The sequence below is a fragment of the Diachasmimorpha longicaudata genome, chromosome 16, assembly GCF_034640455.1.
Source record: "Diachasmimorpha longicaudata isolate KC_UGA_2023 chromosome 16, iyDiaLong2, whole genome shotgun sequence".
Taxonomy (NCBI): Eukaryota; Metazoa; Arthropoda; class Insecta; order Hymenoptera; family Braconidae; genus Diachasmimorpha; species Diachasmimorpha longicaudata.
In genome coordinates, this window is record NC_087240.1 from 2,217,848 (window position 1) to 2,239,622 (window position 21,775).

At 37.6% G+C, this 21,775-nt stretch overlaps 1 long non-coding RNA gene across 1 annotated transcript; it reads right to left on the reverse strand.

Annotated features, from left to right (window-relative positions):
* Positions 1-1,010: 1,010 nt before the first annotated feature.
* On the reverse strand, positions 1,011-17,618 carry LOC135169926 (uncharacterized). Its single transcript, XR_010300273.1, has 3 exons — positions 16,604-17,618; positions 8,036-8,146; positions 1,011-1,541 (listed from the first exon to the last, which is right to left on the reverse strand). It is a non-coding gene; the product is annotated as an uncharacterized LOC135169926 (long non-coding RNA).
* Between the last annotated feature and the right edge of the window lie 4,157 nt (positions 17,619-21,775).

Consider the following 21,775-nt stretch of genomic DNA (forward strand, 5'->3'; position numbering starts at 1 on the left):
TGAACCCTAAGGTGGATAAATGAATTTTTTTCTAATTGAAATTCTGGTAAATGGCAGATAAGATTTAAAGGAAATTCTGGAGCCAGATTTAGCTCGGTCGGTCAAGTCATTCTTGAAAAATGGTAATTTGTTTATGTTAATGTATTCAATTGATCTCGTAGATTTTCGATCGAGTTTGACCAGTGAGGAGAAGTACAACTGTGTGAGACGAAGGTCAATAATCAGTGAACACGTTATTAATGCTTCTAATGTCACTTTATTATTAATAGAGTGCGACTCGTATATGTGGTGGGTTAACGGCTATTGCAAAAATCGAGAAAACTTAGCTTGACGCTATACCATGGCGTTCTACGCCAGACGAGCTCGAGGAACAACGCTCTCGAGAATCGAGAGCTACCCGGAGAGGGAGAGGAGAAAATCAAATTCGCTTCTAGAGCGTTCCACGAGTGTTTCGCCTCCGATTGGCGACTAGATTGACGGCAGATCTGCGAGGAACCACTTCAATAGTTTATAATTTATTTTTCGGAAATATCTTCAAAATTAAACAGGGTATTCAGTTTTTCCGTTGTTTATATTTTCCTAGTTTATGTTTTTTAAAAATTACACAAAGGGAAATTGTCACATGATTATTTATCAAATTAAAAATCTCAGTTTGAGCAAAAAAAAGACTAAATCAAAAAAAATATTTTATTGGACAGTGGCAAAGAAATATTTTGTAAAAAGAAATAAATTATTTTTCATTCCAATGCACCAATAGAAAAATCTCATTTTCCCGATCATATTTGTTTGTTATACAAACAAATGCCCAAAATTTCCATCAGAAAATCTTTTTTAAATTCTTATCACAAATAGATTTAATTCTAAAAATTATATTTTTCTCTCAACATGACATTTGTGGTATTTCAACGCAATAAATTTTTCGAAATGACTAACAATAAATCAAAGCCAACAAATTCCCACTGACTCCAGAAAATATTGCTTTAATACTACGGAAATAAATATTTCTCTGATTTTCAAACTCAATTATTTTTCGATATTTCTACAAAAAAATCTCGACCAAACAAAAATGCAATAAATTAACTACTATAACATCGTAATTCTTCCCTCATTGTTCCCTCCCTATCAGAAAATGCTCTTCAACTCTTCTCCAGTTGATGAGTAATTTCATTTTCTCCAACAAACTTAGCCCCAATCCCCAAAGATTTATCGAAACTATGATCCGAGGTCGTCAAACGTCAATGATTTTTCAGTCTCGTGGGTGCAAGACAGACACAGACATCACACGAACCGATCGAACCTAATAAGGGATGGAATGCGACCGCCCATATCTCACCAAGGAAGAGAAAACACCCATCGCTCCCCTTGGGTCGTACCTGGGGTAACGCTAGCCGTGTAAGCTCCACCGCACTTTGAGGGATTCGGCTTAGCGCCTAGCATCGGATTCGTTCTTCTCCCTCTCTTTGTCTGTTATGAGAAAATTCATGACCTTTATCTCCTATTATCCGGGGATCCACGGAATTTTCGCCCTTCCAGGGCACATCCTACTGGCAGAAAAAAATAAGTTGAGTCAAGATGTTGTATGCGCCGATATTATCACATATAATACCACAAGTGGTTCAAAATTATCGAATATTTCCCGATAGATTCGTTGCAAACAAATGAAGGAGTCAAGTTTTTCAGGCTAAAAAATCACGACTGATTTTTCCTGAAAAACTTGACGACTTCATTTGTATGCAGGGAACCTAGAGGGAAATATTCTATAATTTTGAAGCTCGAGTGGTATTCAGGGGATTATTTTTCCTATCCAAATTTCGGCCAAGAGAATTGTGCCATGACATGAAAAGAGGTTTATTTGGTTAGGTGTCGTCTGTTTATCAAAATTATCAAAAAATTATCGCATATAATACCACAAGAGCTCCGAAATTATCGGATATTTCCCGATAGGTTCGTTGCAAACAAATGAACGTGTCAAGTTTTCCAGTTTAAAAATCACGAGCGCGAAGCGCGAGTGATTTTTCTGGAAAACTTGACGAGCTTATTTGTTTGTAGGGAACCTTGAGGGAAATATCAGATAATTTCGAAGTTCGAGTGGTATTCGGGGGATTATTTTTTGCATCCAAATCTTGGCCGATAGAATTGCACCATGAGACATAATTTTCAACGAATTGCCATTTAATCTGTCAGATACAATTGAGGGTTACTTCAACATTTGTTTTTTTTTATATATAGCAACATGCAAAATTTCCAGTGAAATTTCCAAGAATTTCCGCTGAAATACCGTGTTGGCTATACAAAATAACGTCGAATGGTGCAATCCTATTGGCCGAGATTTGGGTGGGAAAAATAATCGCTGATATTCGAGGTAGGCTATACAAAATATCAACAAATGGTGCAATTCTATTGGCTGAAATTTGGGTGGGAAAAATAATCATATGTATTTTTTCTGTGCGTTGTACTTGATTCTGGAATGTTCGATTTTCGATGGTAATATTAATGAGAGATTGATTTTCCTAGGATTCTAATATTTATTATTATTGGAGTTTACATTTCGAATGTTTGACAAAAATTAATTTTCGAATGGAATGAATGGATCTTTGTATGATAAGTATTTCTTTTATTCTGGTGTTTCCACTTGAGAATGGAAAACATTTTTATGAGAGAAAATTCTGGGAAGTTTGGAGGTGATGTGTGTGCTCTGTTTTCTGAATGTATACAGAGAGTCATCAGGTCCAGGGTGTTGTATCCCTTTAGTCTATTAGTTAGTTCGTTAAAAGAAACGAAGCAGAGCGGTTGTGCTTTCCACTGTATAAAATAAAAAATACAAAACGGAATTCACAGGTTTGATTATTGCACCATTATCCCATTTCCAATAATTATGAATACGATAAATAACACAGATGTTTATCTCCAGTAAGAAAACTTAAAGTTATAAATTATTAAAGAATTTTGAACACCTTGAAGGTGAAAACGACCGCAAGAGGGCGATATTGGGTTTCGGTCGCTAGTGGCTTGAGCAGTTCTAACCCCTTACTACGGCCCTGAGATTGTTTTGAATGTTTGTAGTCTGTAATAACACGAGTAATTTTTTGGTTTTTCGGGGGATAAATGAATTTGATGAATTGGTGGAGCAGTTATTGAGGCATAATAGGTAAAGTAAGTTGAATCAACAATTAATGATAGAAATTAAAAATACTTTACATATAATAAACTGTTCATGAGCCCAGTAGTGAGCCGTCTTCATACCCTGGTTCAAGCTTGTTGCCAGGCTTGGAACTGTCTAGAGTAGCTTTGGCTTCAGCCAACGGTCATACCAATAGAGTCATAAAATTATGGAAAATTGATTGGAGTCGATCATATTTTATTTTTATTTAAAAAATCCACAGTTGTCTCATGTTAATGACTGATTCATTTCAAACTCATTAATCAAATGGACATCACCTGCACGACTTAACATACGCAATACAAAGTTTTTTATACATTATTGTTCAAGTATTTGATAGCATACATTTATAACAATGTTATAACTGGAAAATAAAATAAATATATGTTAATGTTGATTTTTAGTCTATTCAATTTTTTAGATTTTTCAATTTTTTAGGTTTTGGTTTAGATTATCTTGAATCAGGCCTGATTGTATTGGTGAGCCTATGTTGGGCCTCACCCTTGGACCAAGCTGAACTTCCAGCATATGCCACGTTAGTCCAGACCTATAACGCCAGTCTAGAAACAGACTTGGCTTGCCTTGGTCCAAGCCTGGTCCAACCTCGGCCCAATTGTTAAGTCCTACCTGAGTAATTGATGAATTAATTAATCATTAAATAATTAAATCTAACCAAACGCACGACTATTTAAGTAGTCCTTTCATTCCATACCTCGCTGTAGGTCCTTCCTGGTGAAACTCCAAAATGATGCTTATACAGGTACCCATCTCAAGTTTATGTCATATTTCGTATCGTAACTGAACAATGAAATAAGACAGAAACATAAGACGGCTTGCCTATTTTATTTATCTTCTTTCATCTTGTTTGTCGTCTCTATCGCTTCGTGATGGCTTCCACAGTTCTCAGGTATTGAATATTGCACTGGAATTTGTCTGTCTTCGTGGTTTATTTATTATAAATATTGAAATTCATGCGGGAGTTGGATACATGGAAATAGTAATAGTGAACATAGTCATCAGCATCATAATCCACTGTGCAAAGTATGTTATCAGTAGTACAGTGGGGCAGCTGGAGACGTCAATGGGGTCAATTCAAAATAGAGCGAAGGGCCCGATTTTCGGGCGGATAAGAATTCTCTGCACATCAATGACGAGAGAATTCTATTTTATTCGAATGTTAAGTCTCAAATATGATATCTGATGGTTCACAGGTCATTCCTGAGGTTTTCCCGACGGAATGACATTGGATTTTCGTTAAAATTTTTGGGGATTTATCACTAATCGAGAAATATTGGGAACAACCTCCCAGACTACGTTTCCGGACGCGGAATAGCACTCGTGGACCCAGTTTCCGGGCGTGATAAATTAAGGGCGCTAATTAAGAAAAATTTGGGAATCCAATGTCGTGAGTCAAATGAAGAATGGTCAGGAATAGAACAGGATTAGGAATTTTAATGTAGTGGAGATGATTTTATGAGAATACACTCAAACAGGAGAAATATGGCGTTTAGCGTAAATGACAGGAAATAAGTGGGGGAAATTGAGGGACAGATGTTCCAATAATAAATTTTATAACCCTAATAAGACAAAAAATTGAGAAGGAGTTGGTATCACGACTCAGCACCTGAATTTGGGAGGTGTTGACCGTTTAGACCAGTGTCTCGCAAACTTTTTCAGTGTGCGGCACGCTAACTGAGGAATTTTTTTTCCGCGGCACACTAAGCTAAATAAATTTTCGGAAGAAAACGTATATTTAAAAATAATTTAAAAAATTTGTTTTACAAATAGGTACATTAGTTAATATTTGGTACAATAGGAAGGAACATATTTTTATTTTAAGCTTAATGTGATGGATGGTCTTGTTTCTGCGAACAAATTTGCATTATTCGTACCCCCTCGCTTGTGCATCTTGTTGTTACGACAAAGTTTGGGAGGGCAAATACGAGTACCTGCGTTCTGGCTAATTTAGTTAAAGTTAAATGACTACTTTTTGGGTAATTTTATAGTTATCAGAAATTGGTTTTTAGATTAATCTCAGAATATCTAGTGCAACTTGGAAAATCTTTTGCGGCACACTTAACATTCTCCCGCGGCACACAGTTTGCGAGACACTGGTTTAGACGGTAAATTGGAACTGATTTAAGGGAGAGTGCCCTTGCAGGACATGAGTTTTGGAAAAATGGCGGAAAAGAGAAAAATTGAGGAGTGGGAACTTTTGGAGGCGCCAAACATCTATGACAAATGTTAAGGTCTGTCTGAACATTGGGGACAGTCGAAACCTAATTGTTTCATTAGTTTAAGTGCGGACCCATTTGGTTAGGATGGGGACTAGGTTTGACGCTTTATTTATTGATTTGAAATGGAGGATTTGAAATGTGTTTGGGAAATTAAGGGGTGGGTTATAATGTGGGTATACAACATGACTGTTCCTAAAAATTGTTTGTGACTAAATCGGAATAAATATTGTAACCTTTCATTAAAAGTGAAAGTTATTAATTACCTATATCCATTTATTAACCCGGCTTCCAATTAAAATCTAATATCTTTATTTTATAATTGGCACGCGAAAGAAACGTCTGTATTCCGCGGATCTCTCTAAAAGCCTAAGAAAGGGTCCCAAAGACCCAAAGAATGTTCGTCACCTAATGAAAGAACTCTCGGTTCCTCTCCCCCACCAATCATTGTTTATGTTAATGTAAACTGAGTGGAGACCCTTCTACATCGATTCGTTTTTGCACCAATTATTCTTTCTGTAAATAATTCCACGAATATACCTAAATCCTCCCATATATTTCCAACAGACTAAATAGAGCGAATTTAATAAATATTGGCAGATCATATGTACTCAATGCTGAAGAATAGTACAGCACGAATACCGAGTATAGAGTTGCATAAGAAGCCATCTAAATCTTGAAAAAGCAAACTGGATTAATCCCTCCCTCTCTCACTCGAAGGAAGCCCCGTCGATCTCATTGGCGTAGTCTGATTCTTTTGTAGCTGTGATTCCAGACCCCTTCGCCTACTCTCAATTCATCAATTCAATAATTTTACGATTCTTTGATGCTCCGTCGTACGAATGTCAGAGGTGGAGCGGGAAAATTTGGCGTTGATTCGGGGATAAGTGAGCTACTGAGGCATGACGGGAAGATGGCGGCTGGAAGGCTCTTAGTGACGTGGGGCCCAAAACAAGGGCCCCAGAGGATGAACGGGTAGAGGGAGAGGGCAAGGACGGCGTTGGGGCCTTGACCTTGGAACTGGGCACTCCTTCAATCACCTTCGAACGTCATCCATTGTTGTATCCGCCATATTTAAAATATTTAGTTAGTATATAATAAGATGAGTTTTCCATCATTTGTTGAGAAAGTCTCAGTTGTTCCGGAAATCCTCATTCCCTTATTTTCAAAATTCTAATCAATCGTTTTAAGGCACCAACGTTAAGGCCCAGTTGGAGAGGGTCACGTGATCATCAGTCGCCATCATAAATGAATTGTTAAAATAATGGTTTTGTTAGAATTAAACATAATTACCAGTCTACGGAAACAATAAATAAAGCGCGGTAATGGGGTTTGGTAATTATTGAATAATTAATTTGCCCGCAATGTGTTATGGCAGATTGAGGTCATGTATGGATTTTTAAATAATTCCAACTGGGCCTTAATAAAGTAATCCTAGATGTTATTCTGCTATTCGTATTGGACCTCCGATTTGGGACTTTTTTCAATATTTCTACTCGAACTCCTAGACAGCCACCTCCTCGTGCTTATAAGGCCAGCCCCCAGAGGTCATGCGCACCCAATCACTCACTTTGGGCCTTTCTCCCTCCATACCATCTAACCCCTACTTTTTACCCTAAAGTGACACGAACTCAAATCCTTATCATTAAAAGTGATTGATTGTCATGAGAATCCTGTCAACAGTACACGCAATGGAATTTTGGATAAAAATTAACCCTTTAAAGGGCAAACTTGGGACGAAATGACAATCAATTACTTTTTAGGTCAAGTTTTGTTAGAAAAATTAGACGTGATCATTATTCGGATCAGATTCTGATCCGAATAATGATCAGGTGAACCTGATCAGGATCTGCTCCGAATAATTGCAGGGTAAAGGGCTTCAGTTTACCTTCAGGCCCACCGAATCGAAAGTTGATTAAAATGATCCAAGTACGAATGATCCGAATACGGATCATCCAAATACGATGATCCGAATACGGATCATTCGTACTCGGATCATTTTAATCAACTTTCGATCCGTATTCGGATGATCCGCATCGAGATCATTCATACGCGGATCGGATCATCGTACTCGGATACGGATCATTAGGTTGAGTAAATCATAGACCGATCAATTCTTCATCAAGTCCCGCCTGATCAGTTGAACCCTACCACCGCCATCTCAAGTTCTGATCAAACCTCAGGCTCGCCTGACGTAGTTTCCACTCGCGCCCTTCAGTTCTCATTCTTAAACCAAGATCTCGAGAATTATTTAAAATTCGTTATTTCACTTGTAGTTTATTGAGTGTCTGGAATAACAATTATCTGAATATCCAACACTCGATAAAAGTCACCACTACAGGGGCGTAATGGAGTGAAATTTTTGCGCGATGAGAAAAAAAAATGTCGGAAAAAAATATGACGTACAAGGGGTCTAAATAAAAAGGGAACAGGAGTAGGCGAGTAGAAATGGTCCGGCAGAGTCTGTGCATTGTCAGATACATCTTTGAAAGTTTAAGTAGAGATGGTGCGAGTACGCGCAGCCAGTGTGAACGCTGAGTTGAATTGAAGCGCAGACAACGGTGAGGGAGCCAGCGTCAACAGAAAATATACGGGAGAAACTCCCTCAATAATGCAGTCCACGTTCGAGGTATTACCTTACCTGCGCCAGTTTACCCCGTGGTGTTGAAGGGGTTACCCCAGGGCAGCCAATGATATTCCGCATTTTTACCGGCCTCAGCATAATATACTGCATTTATCGACTGATCGTCTACTGAAAATAACCGAAACATTTCTGGTCAACAGCCTGTTTGGTGGAGGCGATGCTAGAATTAACAATTTTGCAAGATTGTTGTGGTTTCTGGGAGTAGGTGGGGGAAGGTAAGGCGAAGTAGACCGCAGGGCAAAACGGACCATTCAATTTTTTTTGTTTTTCTTGGTTTTTTGGTTTTCAAGAATGAGTGTGAATAATAATAATCGTGAATGGTATCAATTTTGTGTAATTCCCAAGCAAAATTAGAAAATTCGAAAATCGGACGATTACAATACTTTCATGAGGAAACAAAAGGACAAACATCGAAATTATCGGTATCTTGAAAGTCGGCTGAGGGAGCTAATTTGAATCCATTTAATTATTTAATTGTGAAATTTTTTTCTGTTATTTTGCTATACAAATTTTGTTATAAAAAGAACAAACATCGAGTCTAAAGTCTAAAATTTGCAATTATAAAGATTAATTTTGAGAAAATTGTAAAAAAACATTCGGTAAAATTTGTAACTGAAAATTTTAATTTTCAACTTATGACAGGTGTCATTAACGTTTACTTTGAAAGTCTATCACGCTCGTTCTTCATTAATTCAGTCGTTCGCAAAAACTAATTTGAATTAAACACTCATTTAATTTCTAAATTTTCAATCATGATTTTTCTAATTACAGCACACGTTCGGTCTCCTATAAAAAAAAAGAATTACCTCCTAAGCACCATTAATATGATACCTTAGACTATGCTGTACCTCACAATTGCATACCAGCATTTGTTTTGTCTCACTCACCGGCTTGCTCTTCTTCGCTAATTAGTTTTCCACGTAACTACTATTATTGTGACTAAAGTGTTTACATATCCTCGCATCCTCAGCTGAGACCACGAGTGGACCTACATTTTTGAGTGGGGTCCGAACCACTGGGTCTCGTATATAATAATAAATCAATATCAATAAATAAATAAAAGACGAGAAATTTTTTCTCGTCTTTTAGTACATCTCCAAAGTTGAATCCCCTATCAGATTTCTCGGCGCCATCAAATCCCTCAGTTTCTTACCAACCAACACGTCATATTTCTCTTGACGTTCATTAATATCATTCCCATTAATCGATTGTTCTTTTCACTTCAACAATTGTTTACGTCTCATTACCATCTCCATGTGTACGCGCGCCATTTTTTTAGTCGAAAGAAAAATAGCAAAATGTCGAGGTGGAAAGGTTCATCAAGTGCGCACCGAGGGAAGTGAATGTCTAATTAGGATAAAGCAAGACTCGATGTCAGGGGACTCCGGTGACGTCAGAGTACCGCACGCCTGTGTTTAGCCTCTGAACTCTTTGAAGTTTCCGGACGCTGGTTAGGAAGCTTAACGACTTTTTGCTGAAACGCAGTTATTCAATGATGTGACGTTTATCGGGGGAAGAATTTTTGCTTGAGACCGCTGGAAGATAGTGGTCTCTAAAGGGATTGAGTTTCTCAGTTTGACAAGGGTTGGACGCACCTCAGACCGCGTGTTTAGATGTCAGAGACGATGGTGGGAGTCATTCTTCCCGAAATAAAAGGTTCACCGACGCAAAGACACTGGGGTCATTGAAGAAGACAGCGATAGGTCCGTCAAGGTCATTTGTATTTAAACATCCGAGACTTGGATGTACTATTTGGTGCTGAGAACAGAAGATTTATGACTCCAGAGGACAGTTTCAAGTTCGGAGCACAACAGATCATAAATTAGTCCTTTTCTGGAGACTTTTCCAAACACGTCATAAACATTGTCGAGTGATATTTGAAGATAAATAGAAGAACTGGGTTCTAATTTTCCGACAGTATGATATTGGAGTTTACATTTCAACGAGACCGAATGCGCGCCCTATTTTGATTTCCCGCCTCAAACACATTGACCAATTAGGAGAAAGTCTTACACATGAAGTTAGTCGATGACTTCTGTGGTTAATTTAATTTAATTTATGTGCTTGTGCTTTCATAGACTGATGAAGTGTGATCACACCGTAAAAGAAGGAATGTGAAAGTCGTTGGTATAAATATGATGAGAGAGGTAACTTGATTCACAATGGATGCTTTTAGGAGCACGAACGTTTTCGCCTTTTCGACTAACGCGAAACTTCATTCATTTAATCGGCCAATGGGAAAGACCTTACGCCATTTCGACTCGGACGAACTTCATTTATGTGCTTCTGCATTCTTGATACAGGAATTCCGGTGGTTCCCCGCATAAGACCGTCCTTGTTCCATACCCCTAAAGCCTCTGATTAACCTCGAAAAAATTTCTTCCACAAGTGTAAATTACTTATAGAATTATTATTTCTAATAATCCATTTCCAATACACAATCCAATAATTTGTTTAAACTACTTGAACTCTTCCTTCATTTCTATCTCGATAATCAAATAAGTACTAACCACTTTTTCAAAATAACTCTTTCATCTCAAATTTGTAATTCCACCAACGTCTCCTACTAGTAATATATGCAGTTCACTGTTGGCGATGTTTATCAGTTCGTGAATTGCGTCAAAGCAGCCGAAGGGGCAGAAGAGGGAGGGAACGAAAGCTGAATTGGACGCTCGGTCACATATTTTTTTCCAGCGTGTGTGTGGCGTCCTTCGGTCGACGGGTGGGAGAAGTACGGCAAAGAGGATGGGAGGGCGAATCAGGATTGTGAATGACGCGAATGCAGGTCACCAGGTCATGTTGCTTCGTTCCCCCCCTCATTGGCATCCTTCTCAATGGGACTGTATCTATGGGAGACCATCGTTGCTAACCCGTGGAATAGGGTGGCAATTTATAGATGTGGATGACTATGGGTTACCAGCCATTGATGATTTTGGAGACTGTTGGGTGAGTTCGACCAAAATATTACGATTTTCTGGATCCTGGGGTATCACCAGATACCGCAACGTTTTATTTTAACATAATCAGAGGCAAATATAATTTTGTCAATTAAATATTCTTCTGACAAGAATTTAAAGTGGATTTTTCAAAGGAAATTTAGGGCAATTGTTTGTTCATAACAAATATTATTGGGAAAATTAAATTTTTTTCTCGTGGCAGTGTTGCAATTTTTTTGAAAGTTCTAGTAGAGATCTGAGCGGGGGGGAGGGGAGGAATTTAAATTCCATTTGGGGTGGATGCGACTGTTTCTGATCAGCTGAGTCTGGTGGGGTAAATGGAAGGGGAAAAATTGAATGGGATATTTTAATATTGTTGGAATTATTTTTGAGGGGAACTTTAGAAGTTTAGTAATGATTGTCAATTAAATTTTGTCAGTTATGTACTAGATAATTAATTGTCAAAGGTCTAAATAATTGAGTGTTTGAGACAGTTTCTGATCAACTACACTCGGGGGGGGGGGGGGGGGGGTAAATTGAAAGGGGGAAAAAATGAAAGGGAAATCTAGTAGAGTTGAAACTAGTTTTAAGTTGAATTGTGGATTTTTAGTAATGATTAACACTAAAATTTTGGGAGTTAAATATTAGATAATTAATTGAGGTCTGAGGTCTAAATAATTCAGGTTTTGCGACAGTTTCTGATCAGCTAAACCCGGTGGGGTGAATTAAAGGAGGAAATGGAAAGGTCAATCTAATATAGTTGAAACTGGTTTTAAAATTTTGTCAGTTAAATATTAGATAATTAATGGTAATCACAGTGTTAATTAATTCAGTCTTTGAGACGGTTTCTGATCACGGTTTTACGAGTAGATGAGTTTACGAGTTCTGATCACGAAAATAAAGGGTTCAACATTCACGTGGAAACTCTTGTTTGATCTTCTTGGTACTTATCGACTCCTCAAGTTTCACTTTCTTCTCAACCGCATCTCGTTTTGCCTTCAATATCTCTTTCTCAGCCTTCAATTCGTCAGGCTTCAGGTACCACGTGCCTAAACTATCTCTCCGAATGACTAAATAGTTCAAATGCTGTTCATTTGACGAACTTCAGCAACTTATTCATCATTGCTCTGTTGATATATCATTTATATCGATCATTATTCTCACTGTAGATCAATATAATCATCAAAATAAAAGAAAAATACATAAATATCGCAGGTAAATAACACTGATCAACAAGTATCGCAAGTGAGAATCGTATGGTAGTTTCTGATCACCTCCTTTTATGTATTGAAAGCTCATTCATCCGTTAAATTATCTCATTTTGTCGAATTTTTATCAATTAGTTCAGCAATGAGTAAAAGAGAGTATTTCTACTAGTATTTTTCAGGACTATTTATAATGAATAATTCTTTGATTAACAATTTATTAGAAAAGTAAAAAGCATGTCCTTTCTAATATTGTCGGTGAACAATATTTAATCAATTGTCTTCAGTGGTGCAGAATATGTGGAAAGGGTTAAGGGTTAACTACCCTTTCCACATATTCAAACAAAAAGGAGGAAAAAATTCTCGATAAAAATTACCACATTCAGTGTGTTGTACCCAGTGTTGGGGGTCGTTAGTATTATTCTGAGTCCTGTTCAAAGGGATAAATTCCACTAATAAATTATCGAAACTTAAATAATATCGTTCATTACTTGATTATCACAACAGTGGTATCTGTCGTGTGTTAATGATTCAATGGTCGAATAAGTCTTAAAAAATCACTAATTATTTAATATTCACCTCAAAAAATCATATTAATAATTAATAAAAATAAGAGTTATCTGATATTAATTATTAACAAATATCTAGACTTCAACTTAGAAAGATTTTGAATTCAATTTAATTAAACTTTCAATTCTTTCCTTTTCCGCTAAGTCCACTGGGCCGAGCTAATCAGAAACTGCCGCATTGACCTTAAATTATTAAAACCCACTATATGTTGAATTTCTGACTGAAATAATACGAGGAAAAAATTTAATCTTATATTTTTCGCTTTCTGTTTATACTCAGAATTTACAGACATTTTTATTCTCGAGAATTCTACGAAATATGAGCTCTGATATTTACGTTTTCGTTTTGAGTGTAAACAGACTCGAATGAAGACCTATTATGGCGCCGTTACATGAGGTCTAGGGTGTTGTACCTCTGTGTTACCCATGTCAGTTCTCCTGAGGAATTGATTAACGAATAAAGTATTTCACGCTAATTATTTCCCAGTTTGTGTGAAGCGAGGGCTAGGGGCACTCAAACGATCTCTCGAGTAAACCACATCGGATTATCAACATAGCTAGAATACTATCGAGTCTTTCCGTAAAACGCATATGTTGAAAACGGAATAAAAACCGTGTCGTATAATTAAATATTGGGAGATATTTATTTCCTACATTTAGTTATTTAAAATATCTCATTTCCAATTATTAGATTTTAATTGGAAGCCAGGTTAACAAATGAATAGACGTTTAAGTAAGAGTGATTGAATTATATTTTAGTAAGATGTGTTCACACTTCGAGAGCAGTCGCCGAACTGACAAACGATCTCGCGGTCTCAAAAACCAAAACATCGGCGTCACGGTTTTTTTTCTTTCCATAAACAGAGATTTGTTTATATTATTAAAAAAATATTCCATTAGAGTTTTCGTCGTAAGATCACACAGACGGCCTCTCCAAGAAATAATGACCTCATAGTATAATAAATATAAACTTATATAGGTCTGTAATATGATCGTATTGTTTCGCTCTTTTCAATACCGATATCATAAAACGTGATAATGTGGGGAATATTTTGACATTGTTTCGAACAATCGACGCAGTGTAAAACGTCACCGGGAAATACGGAAACACTTCGACCGTTTATGACCTAAACAATCCAACACGTGACCACCCGAAGGGTCAAAAGGGCCTTGTCTTTGGGTCAGACCTCTCACCCTGAACGAGCCGAGGGTGGAAACGCTCTCGAACTGTCTCTCGAGGAAACCACACGGGATTTCAATAAAGTATTCATTTAACGAGTCTTCTCCTAAAAATTGCATATGAACTCAATCGGAATGAAGATTGTGACTGTGTATGTAATTGTGATTGTGTGTGTAACATTTAATTAAATCGTGAAAGTTTATTTATTTCCTATAATAACTGTTCCCGACCGCGTATCCAACGCACTTATGAATGAACCTGACCAACAGTGGAATGTTCAGTAATTCATTACAGATCCTGATAGTGTTGTATAACCCGAAATCCCAGCATTAGAACCACATTTTTCCTCTCCTTAAAACCTTATAATTAAAACCTTAAGCCGTTAAAAGCTAAATCCTAATCCAACACCATTCCAACTTTCTCCCCAATAAACAACCCTCAGTTAGAAGATTTTCCTGCGAAGAGTCCCACTCAAGATTCCTCCTGATCCTCAGGCCCACATGTCCACTCTCTACCCCTACTCCGATCCTCTAATAGTTATCACATGGTCATCCCTCAAACTCTCCCAAGTATTTTTTGTAGACCTCACTTTTCGAATCACCTTTGGACACGACTGGTTGTCTCAATAAATTGTACTCCCAGACAAGCAAATAAAGTTCTTTTATTTTTGTGGATTATTAAAAACGAGTACGTTTACTCTGGTATCCAACAATGGCGATCAATCGTCATGCGAGATAAAATCCAAAAGTCCACGAATACTTGAGTGAATGCAGACGTGTAATTGACGGATAAATGAAAAAAAATCAGGTAGCGAAAAATGCATAAAGTAACGAAATGAATCATGCAGAATGGAGATGATACCTATGGGAAACTGCACGGTGACCTCGCGCATCGGGCAGCCTTGGAAAACTGGGGCTTTGAACCATGATGCACTCTGCCTCAGTTAGTGATTGTGGAGGTTTTGCGCGTAGAGGCTTGCTGCACACGAATGAGAAAACCGACACACACAAAGACACCATTGGACCAGTAGAGAATGGCTGAGGATAGAGGCCCCAACGGTTGTGACGTCAGAGAACCATTGGCCAATCGGATGGCCGCATTTGCCTGACGTCACTACCTCCCCCAACATGACGCGCATTCCTGAGAGTGGGGTACATAGAGCAACATAGACCGGGGGGGGGAGAGGGGAGGAGGGGGCAAAATGGCAACTAGCTCGGAGGTTGAGGAAAGGTTTGAGCCATATTTTGACCTAATTAACGCGGGCTAAATGGCTCCCACCAAAATAACCTCTTCTTCCTCGGTGCAATCGACATTCATTTAGTTTTCTAATTTTTTTTTATTATTCAGTGGTTTTCTATCCGTTTTGTCAGCGAACAATGTCATGTCTGTTTGGAAAAATGGTGCGACAATTTTGGATCTTTTTTTTTTAATTTTATTTAGGATTTTTCGGATTTTGGAGATATTTTTTGAGGAGTGATAATTTAATGGGGTTAGAGGAATTTTTAATTTGATTTGGGAATTTTATGGTTTTGTAAACATTTTTTGGGGAGGGAAAATCGGTGGGATTAAACGAAATTTTGGGGGAATTCGAGGTGACCAGATTACTAGGTCAGAAAACAGGGGTGGAAATGTGCAAAAATAATTTTTGAAATTCTGTACTCGATTTTGTTTATGGAGAGGGATGTGTTTAGTAAATGAACGAGTGGATGTTTGGGAAGTGTCAGCGAGTGGATGGAACTAGGAGGTGACTGCTCTCCTTTATGTCCTTTGTCACTGATTTACGTATCACTCATTTAGTTTGAACTTTTAGTTCCTCAAATGCTCTCGAAGGGGAAAAACATAGAATAAATGAGTTGATTGCTTTGAAATTCCCATGGATTTTTCATTGAAATCAGATGTTTTTGGTGTCAATTTATCGACTTTCCGGATGGGACAATATCTTTTTCAATTTTCTAGTAATTTAGAAGCGCATAAAATATTATTTAATTTTATTATTTATTATTTACAAATATCGCATTGTCCAGATCGAAATTAATTTTTTATTGTAGAACTGGTAAAACGAGATGAGTGAACTCCTTCTCACCCGTCATTTTTTATAAATATCTCAGAATCTAAAAGCAACAGAAAAAATTTCCATAAGACTTTTTTGTAGAACTGATTATTCCCCACAAAAAAGGTCCTCATAAAAATTCCCCCATTTCCCATAATTTTTGAGATACTCAGCGGAAAAGTAAATTGGATATCAGTCGCCTCATCTAGTTTCACCACTTCACTACAGAATTTTATCGGTATCGGTAAAAATTCTCGAACAACGAAATTATTACTTCCACCATATGTCTGATTCACATTTTTATCTCCGTATCATAACTTTTCCCAATGCGAAAAAAATTTATTTTCCCCCTTTTTTCCGTAAATAGGTCGAGAAAACTGGATTCACTTTCGCTGTCCGACTACGCGAATTTCCCCGGAACGTGGGCGGATTCCCGTCTGCCGAGGTACCGTGTGGGCGTATGTTTGGGCTGAAGCGGAATTCACGTGAGTGTGGAATGTGCATTAAAAACTGTCAAATAAATAAATAAAATTAAGCAATTGTCATCTGATCGTTATGAGGTGCGATGTGTCAATATACCAGACATCAGTGAAATACTTTACATCTAAAAAAATTCTAATCTTACCTAATTCACACGTCGTCAGGTTGATAACTTTACCGCACATCAGCGTAAAAATAATGTTAAAAACCCGTCTTTACGGCTCCGAACTTAACGACGCATTAATCATGAAAATTAATTAATGAACGCAACTCAATAAAAACCACCGAAAATAATGTTAAAACGAAAAAATAATTCTGTAAAATAAATATTATTCTCCAATTCATGACAGACTCAATGAATTACCGTCACTTGACTTCGGCATCTCCAACAATAATTGTCCATTGACAAAAATGACAATTTTCAAAAATCGAAAATAAATCCGATAATTCAAACTTTTGACCGAGTGTTACAGTGGTCGAGACCGAACTGCAGTCGGACAACGTCTGACGGAACTCGATGAGTTTCCACTGGCGAAGGAGAGGAGGCCGAGGTTGGTAGGTTGAATGGAGCCAACTTGGGATTGGTTGATGGCCCTATGACGTCACTGCATTGATTGTTCCGCGCGTTTGCCACACCACGTGGTCCCGCGCGCGCTCCGGACCTCGTCTTAATGTTCTTGCGGATCGCAACTAAACTGTACATCGAATTATCCTCGATACGTGGAATATAAAAGCGGTAATAATGACCGCATTTATTACCGATCTGCCTCCTGATTTATTGCATTCTAAGAACTGTCACATTAACCCGCCAACGCCGCCGGTTACTTAAAAAAAAAAAAAAAACCCCGACCGGTAATTATTACCAGACATTTCAATCGGGTAATTATTACCGGTCATTTTTGCATTTTTATAAAATTATTAATAAGAGTGATGAGCGTTTGAGAATGAAGAACAGGAGGCGATCGTTACCCCGAAAGACACCCCAGATAAGCTAAATTTACCCTCCAGGTTCAATGTTACTTCACAATTCGCCCAAATCGATAAAGTTATTTTCCACCTGGAGGATAAAAATTCATTGCGACAGTCTCCAACACTTTAAAACCCCCAAAAGTGCCATTGCTGTTATAACCTACCCTCATAATTATTAAACCAGCACCACCCCGAGAGAAAAATATAATTTTACTAATTAAATATTCTCCTGACAAGAATTAAACGCCGATTTTCAACTGAAAATTTCCGGCATTTGTTTTTTCAAAAAAAATATGACTGGGTAATTCATATGTTTCTCTCAACGCAATATTGATTTTCCATAACAAAAACATTTTGCAAATACAAAAATAGCACTGAATCGTCAACATCCCTTACCCACAAACCCTTAAGATTGTCCGCTGGAGTAAATCAGCCCTTTACCGTTCTCACGTACAAAAATAACAAATCGGTTAATTCACTAAATCCAAAAATATCGCACGAGACGTTTCGATGAAAGAGAGAAGGGGAGGAAACAGCCCCCTAGCTACCTCATTCACCCACTTTTCCCTCTCTCCATCACTAGCGTATCACCTAGGCAAGCTCAACCAGTTCAATTTCGACCCTCAACTTCGGTGTGTGGCCTCCTTTTCGCACTCCGCAGAGTGTTCGTAATCCTTGTCCTTCTTCGATTCACCCCCCCCCCCCCGCACCCCCTTCGTCGGTCTTCTCACCAGTGCGTGTCTCAGGATGAAAGAGGGAGGAATATTTCACCCCTCCAGTTGGCTCTACCTCAGTGTCCTCGGCACAGTTCCTCCAACGGGACAAGAAATTCTCTCCCTTCTCTGTAGCAGAGGTCGGGACGCCTAGGCTAAGCAACTGGGGTTTCAGGTCGATGCACCGTACCCCCGAGGTTCGACGCCCGGCGCTTCATGACGTCATTGGGAGCTTCAACCGTTGCACGCGCAAGCATACATACATACATATACTCAAAATCACCACTCCGATCAAATATACCACCACCCAGCGTCGAGATAGAACGGTGAAGATAGGTCGGGTGGGGGTTGGGGGTGGGAAAGGGTTGGAGGGGAATTTGGAAAACTGGGTCGCTGCCACCTGATTGTTACCTAATTGCCGCCCATTGGCATTCCGAATTTCCAGGTTTCTGTATTTTTACTTCTGAAGGGAAGACTTGTAGTCGAGGAATTTTTCGATTCTCGAATTTTGGTTGTTAATATTGGAGATGGGGTAATTTTAAGTGATTCTAAACTGCGAATATTGGAAATAATTATGTTCTTTAATTTAATTTCAGGTGTAGATCGTTATTCACGTGGAGAAACAATGATTTTTGTCAAATAATCGTTTAGTTCGGAGAAATATTTATTTATTAGAAATTATAGTTCTGTGGTGTAATTATTGTCGATGGGGATCGACTTGGGTTTAAATTACGATAATGATATTACTCTAGAAGGGGGTATTTTCGAGGTGACCCTGAATGAACTGTGTTGATAATTATTTGGTTTTTATAAATTTTGGATTTTCTGGAGGAAAGAATTTAGATGAATTAGTTGATGATTATAATTATTACTGGGGTTCACTCGAAGTTATAAACAATATGGTCATGTTGTAGAACAATATAATTGATGTAATTAAAAATTAATCAGAATTATAAAGGATTTAGTGGATTTCATAAATAAACGATTGAACAAATAAACATTTTCTTAAAGTGAAGGATTTTTGCAATTTTTAACATTTACCTTCTAGTCAAGGACTCGATATATAGTATATATTATAATATATAATTTTAGTTGATAATCCGATGGGATTATCGAGAGGGACTGTTCGAGAGTGTTCCTTGTCCTTAGTTCCTCCAGGGTGAGAGATCTGGCCCAACGACAAGGCCCTTTTCTCTATGGGCCCTTTCGTCCACGTGTTCGGCTGTTTAAGTTATCAACAATTGCATAATTTTTTTATTCAAGGACTGGAAAATTTTCCATTATTCCGTAAGAGGTCTACGAAATCTACGAAAATATCTAATTTGTCTCCGTTGATACAAAAATATCAAGATATTGACATTTTTCTAATTCTGAATGAAAAGGTTGGAATTTTTTAATTTTAAATTTTGGATATTTCATGGAATATTAAGATATTCCAATATTGAAATAATGTTGGAATAAAAGTGGAAATACAATTAAAAAAAAAATTGTTTTCCTCAATTAAAATTCAATTTGTTCACAAATTTTTCCTATTTGTAATTTTGAAAATAATTTTTTTTCAACAATTGCACGGAAAGTTCGCACTTTTCTCACTGATGAGAGGGAGGAAAGTGAGTCCTTCCCGCCCTCAAGTCGAAAAGCATAACTTTCAGCACTTGATGACTACTTTGATACTATTTTCAAAAATGCTTTTGAAAATGCGATTTCTAAATGACTTCATTTTTTTCAATTCATTAAAATTTAATTCATCTATCAATTTTCGTAAAATAAAATTCAAATAAACCATTTTTCTGTTCTTTCTCGTGTCCTCATTTCACTCCAAAAACCAAAACATTTTTTAAAATATCAAATTCTACTTCTGATTTGCAAAAACTTTATATTTAGTAAAAATGGAAGTTCTAAATAAAAAAAAATCCCAATTACAATTCCTCCACAAAAAAGCAAAAATACTAATAATTTTAAGCAGAAAATCTCTTTAAAAATTCCAAGAAATTTATGCCCTTCCGTTACCCCTTAAACAACCCGTACCTCCCTCCCCTCCGCCGTTCCTCGAATGATGAATGACGCAAGCGATTTTACCCAGTAAAATATGGATTGCACCGGTTTAACGGATCTCATCTAAAATTCACCAAAAACTGTAAATATTGACTAGTCATTGTCGCCTCCTGTCGAAATTCCGTAATTAGGGCTGTACAGGATCGCAGAGGAGGGCTGATATCGTGGGATTAACTGAGAGATTGATAAAAGGCGTGGTGTGACAACGAAATGCGCGAGGGAGTGAAAGAGAGACAGCCAGCGAGTGAGGGCACCCAGATGAGGGTCGGAGTCGAAGGGGTGACTCCCGCAAAACTAGGCCACTGGAGCTTCATTCACATTACGCGGCCATTCATGAGATGTGCTAACCGTTCGACTTTCAGCGCTCCTCAGGACTACAGGACTACAGAAAAATCCTTGATCGAATGTTTTTTTCTCAATATTTTACGTCACTACCATTCAATTACTATTTTAATTTTTTAATGCAATTAAAACCATTCATTGACCTCACCATATGCGAAAACAGCGTTTGTCCTCTGCTATTGTTCGTTCTTTATCAACAATTTTTCTATTTCTCTACCAAATTTTTGAATATTAATATTTTCCCAGGGAAACTCATTTTCTTTGTCTTCAATTCACTCAAAATAAAGAGGAATTCAGGGGTAATTTCGCACGTAATGATCGGGAGTAATTAAAAGTCAAGATTTTTCCGATCATCGAAGGGCGAGAAATATTGATAAAGGTACGGGAAATCGTCGGGAAATTTCCGTTACATTTCCGTAAATTTTCATGAAGGACATTGTACTCAGAACTTACCGAGATGATAATTTTTTTTTTAATATTTTTATTTAATATTACGCAATTTATATTTAATGTCTGAGGGATGGGACAATCGAAAGCTCGAAATGCAGTCACTGACGTCCCAACCACTGACGAATTCGAATACTAATTTTCAGGTAATCATTACGTGATACGAATATACCCAAAATTTATCCATAGATTGCTCAATAAATTATCCTGTCTCTTGTGAAACCTGGGATCCGTACGACCCAGATTCGCCCGGGCAATGACGTTGGGGAATGACGTCACGAAGGTAGCAAAGTGGGTCGCGAGGTCATAGCACCCCCTGGACTGAGGAAAAAGGTTGGCAACACCAATCGTAATTTGGTTAATTGCATAAAATCTCGTGTGCTCAACCTTCAACGGATATCTCATCATTAGATTGAGGGAAAGTTGGATGAAATGTATCAACAGTCATCAACATTCCACCGAACAAAGAATTAGATTATTGGAAATGAGGTTTAATTAAATGCAAAATACTGGGATTTACTATTATAATATCTTTGGTTTATTGCAATGCGAAACCGAACAAATAAGCAAATAACGTACTATTTAAATACCCTGGGGCACAGTAAAGAGCGCGTGCATGCTGACATTTTGAGAATAATTAGAGTATTAGTACCAAAGCTTGGAAAGTTATTTATGGGTTATGATATATTCTATATAAAATGGGAGATGGATCACTAATTGATAATGGCGGATTTCAGGGAGATAATCGATTGTGTTATGGTCATAATCGATCATTTGACAATCGATAATCG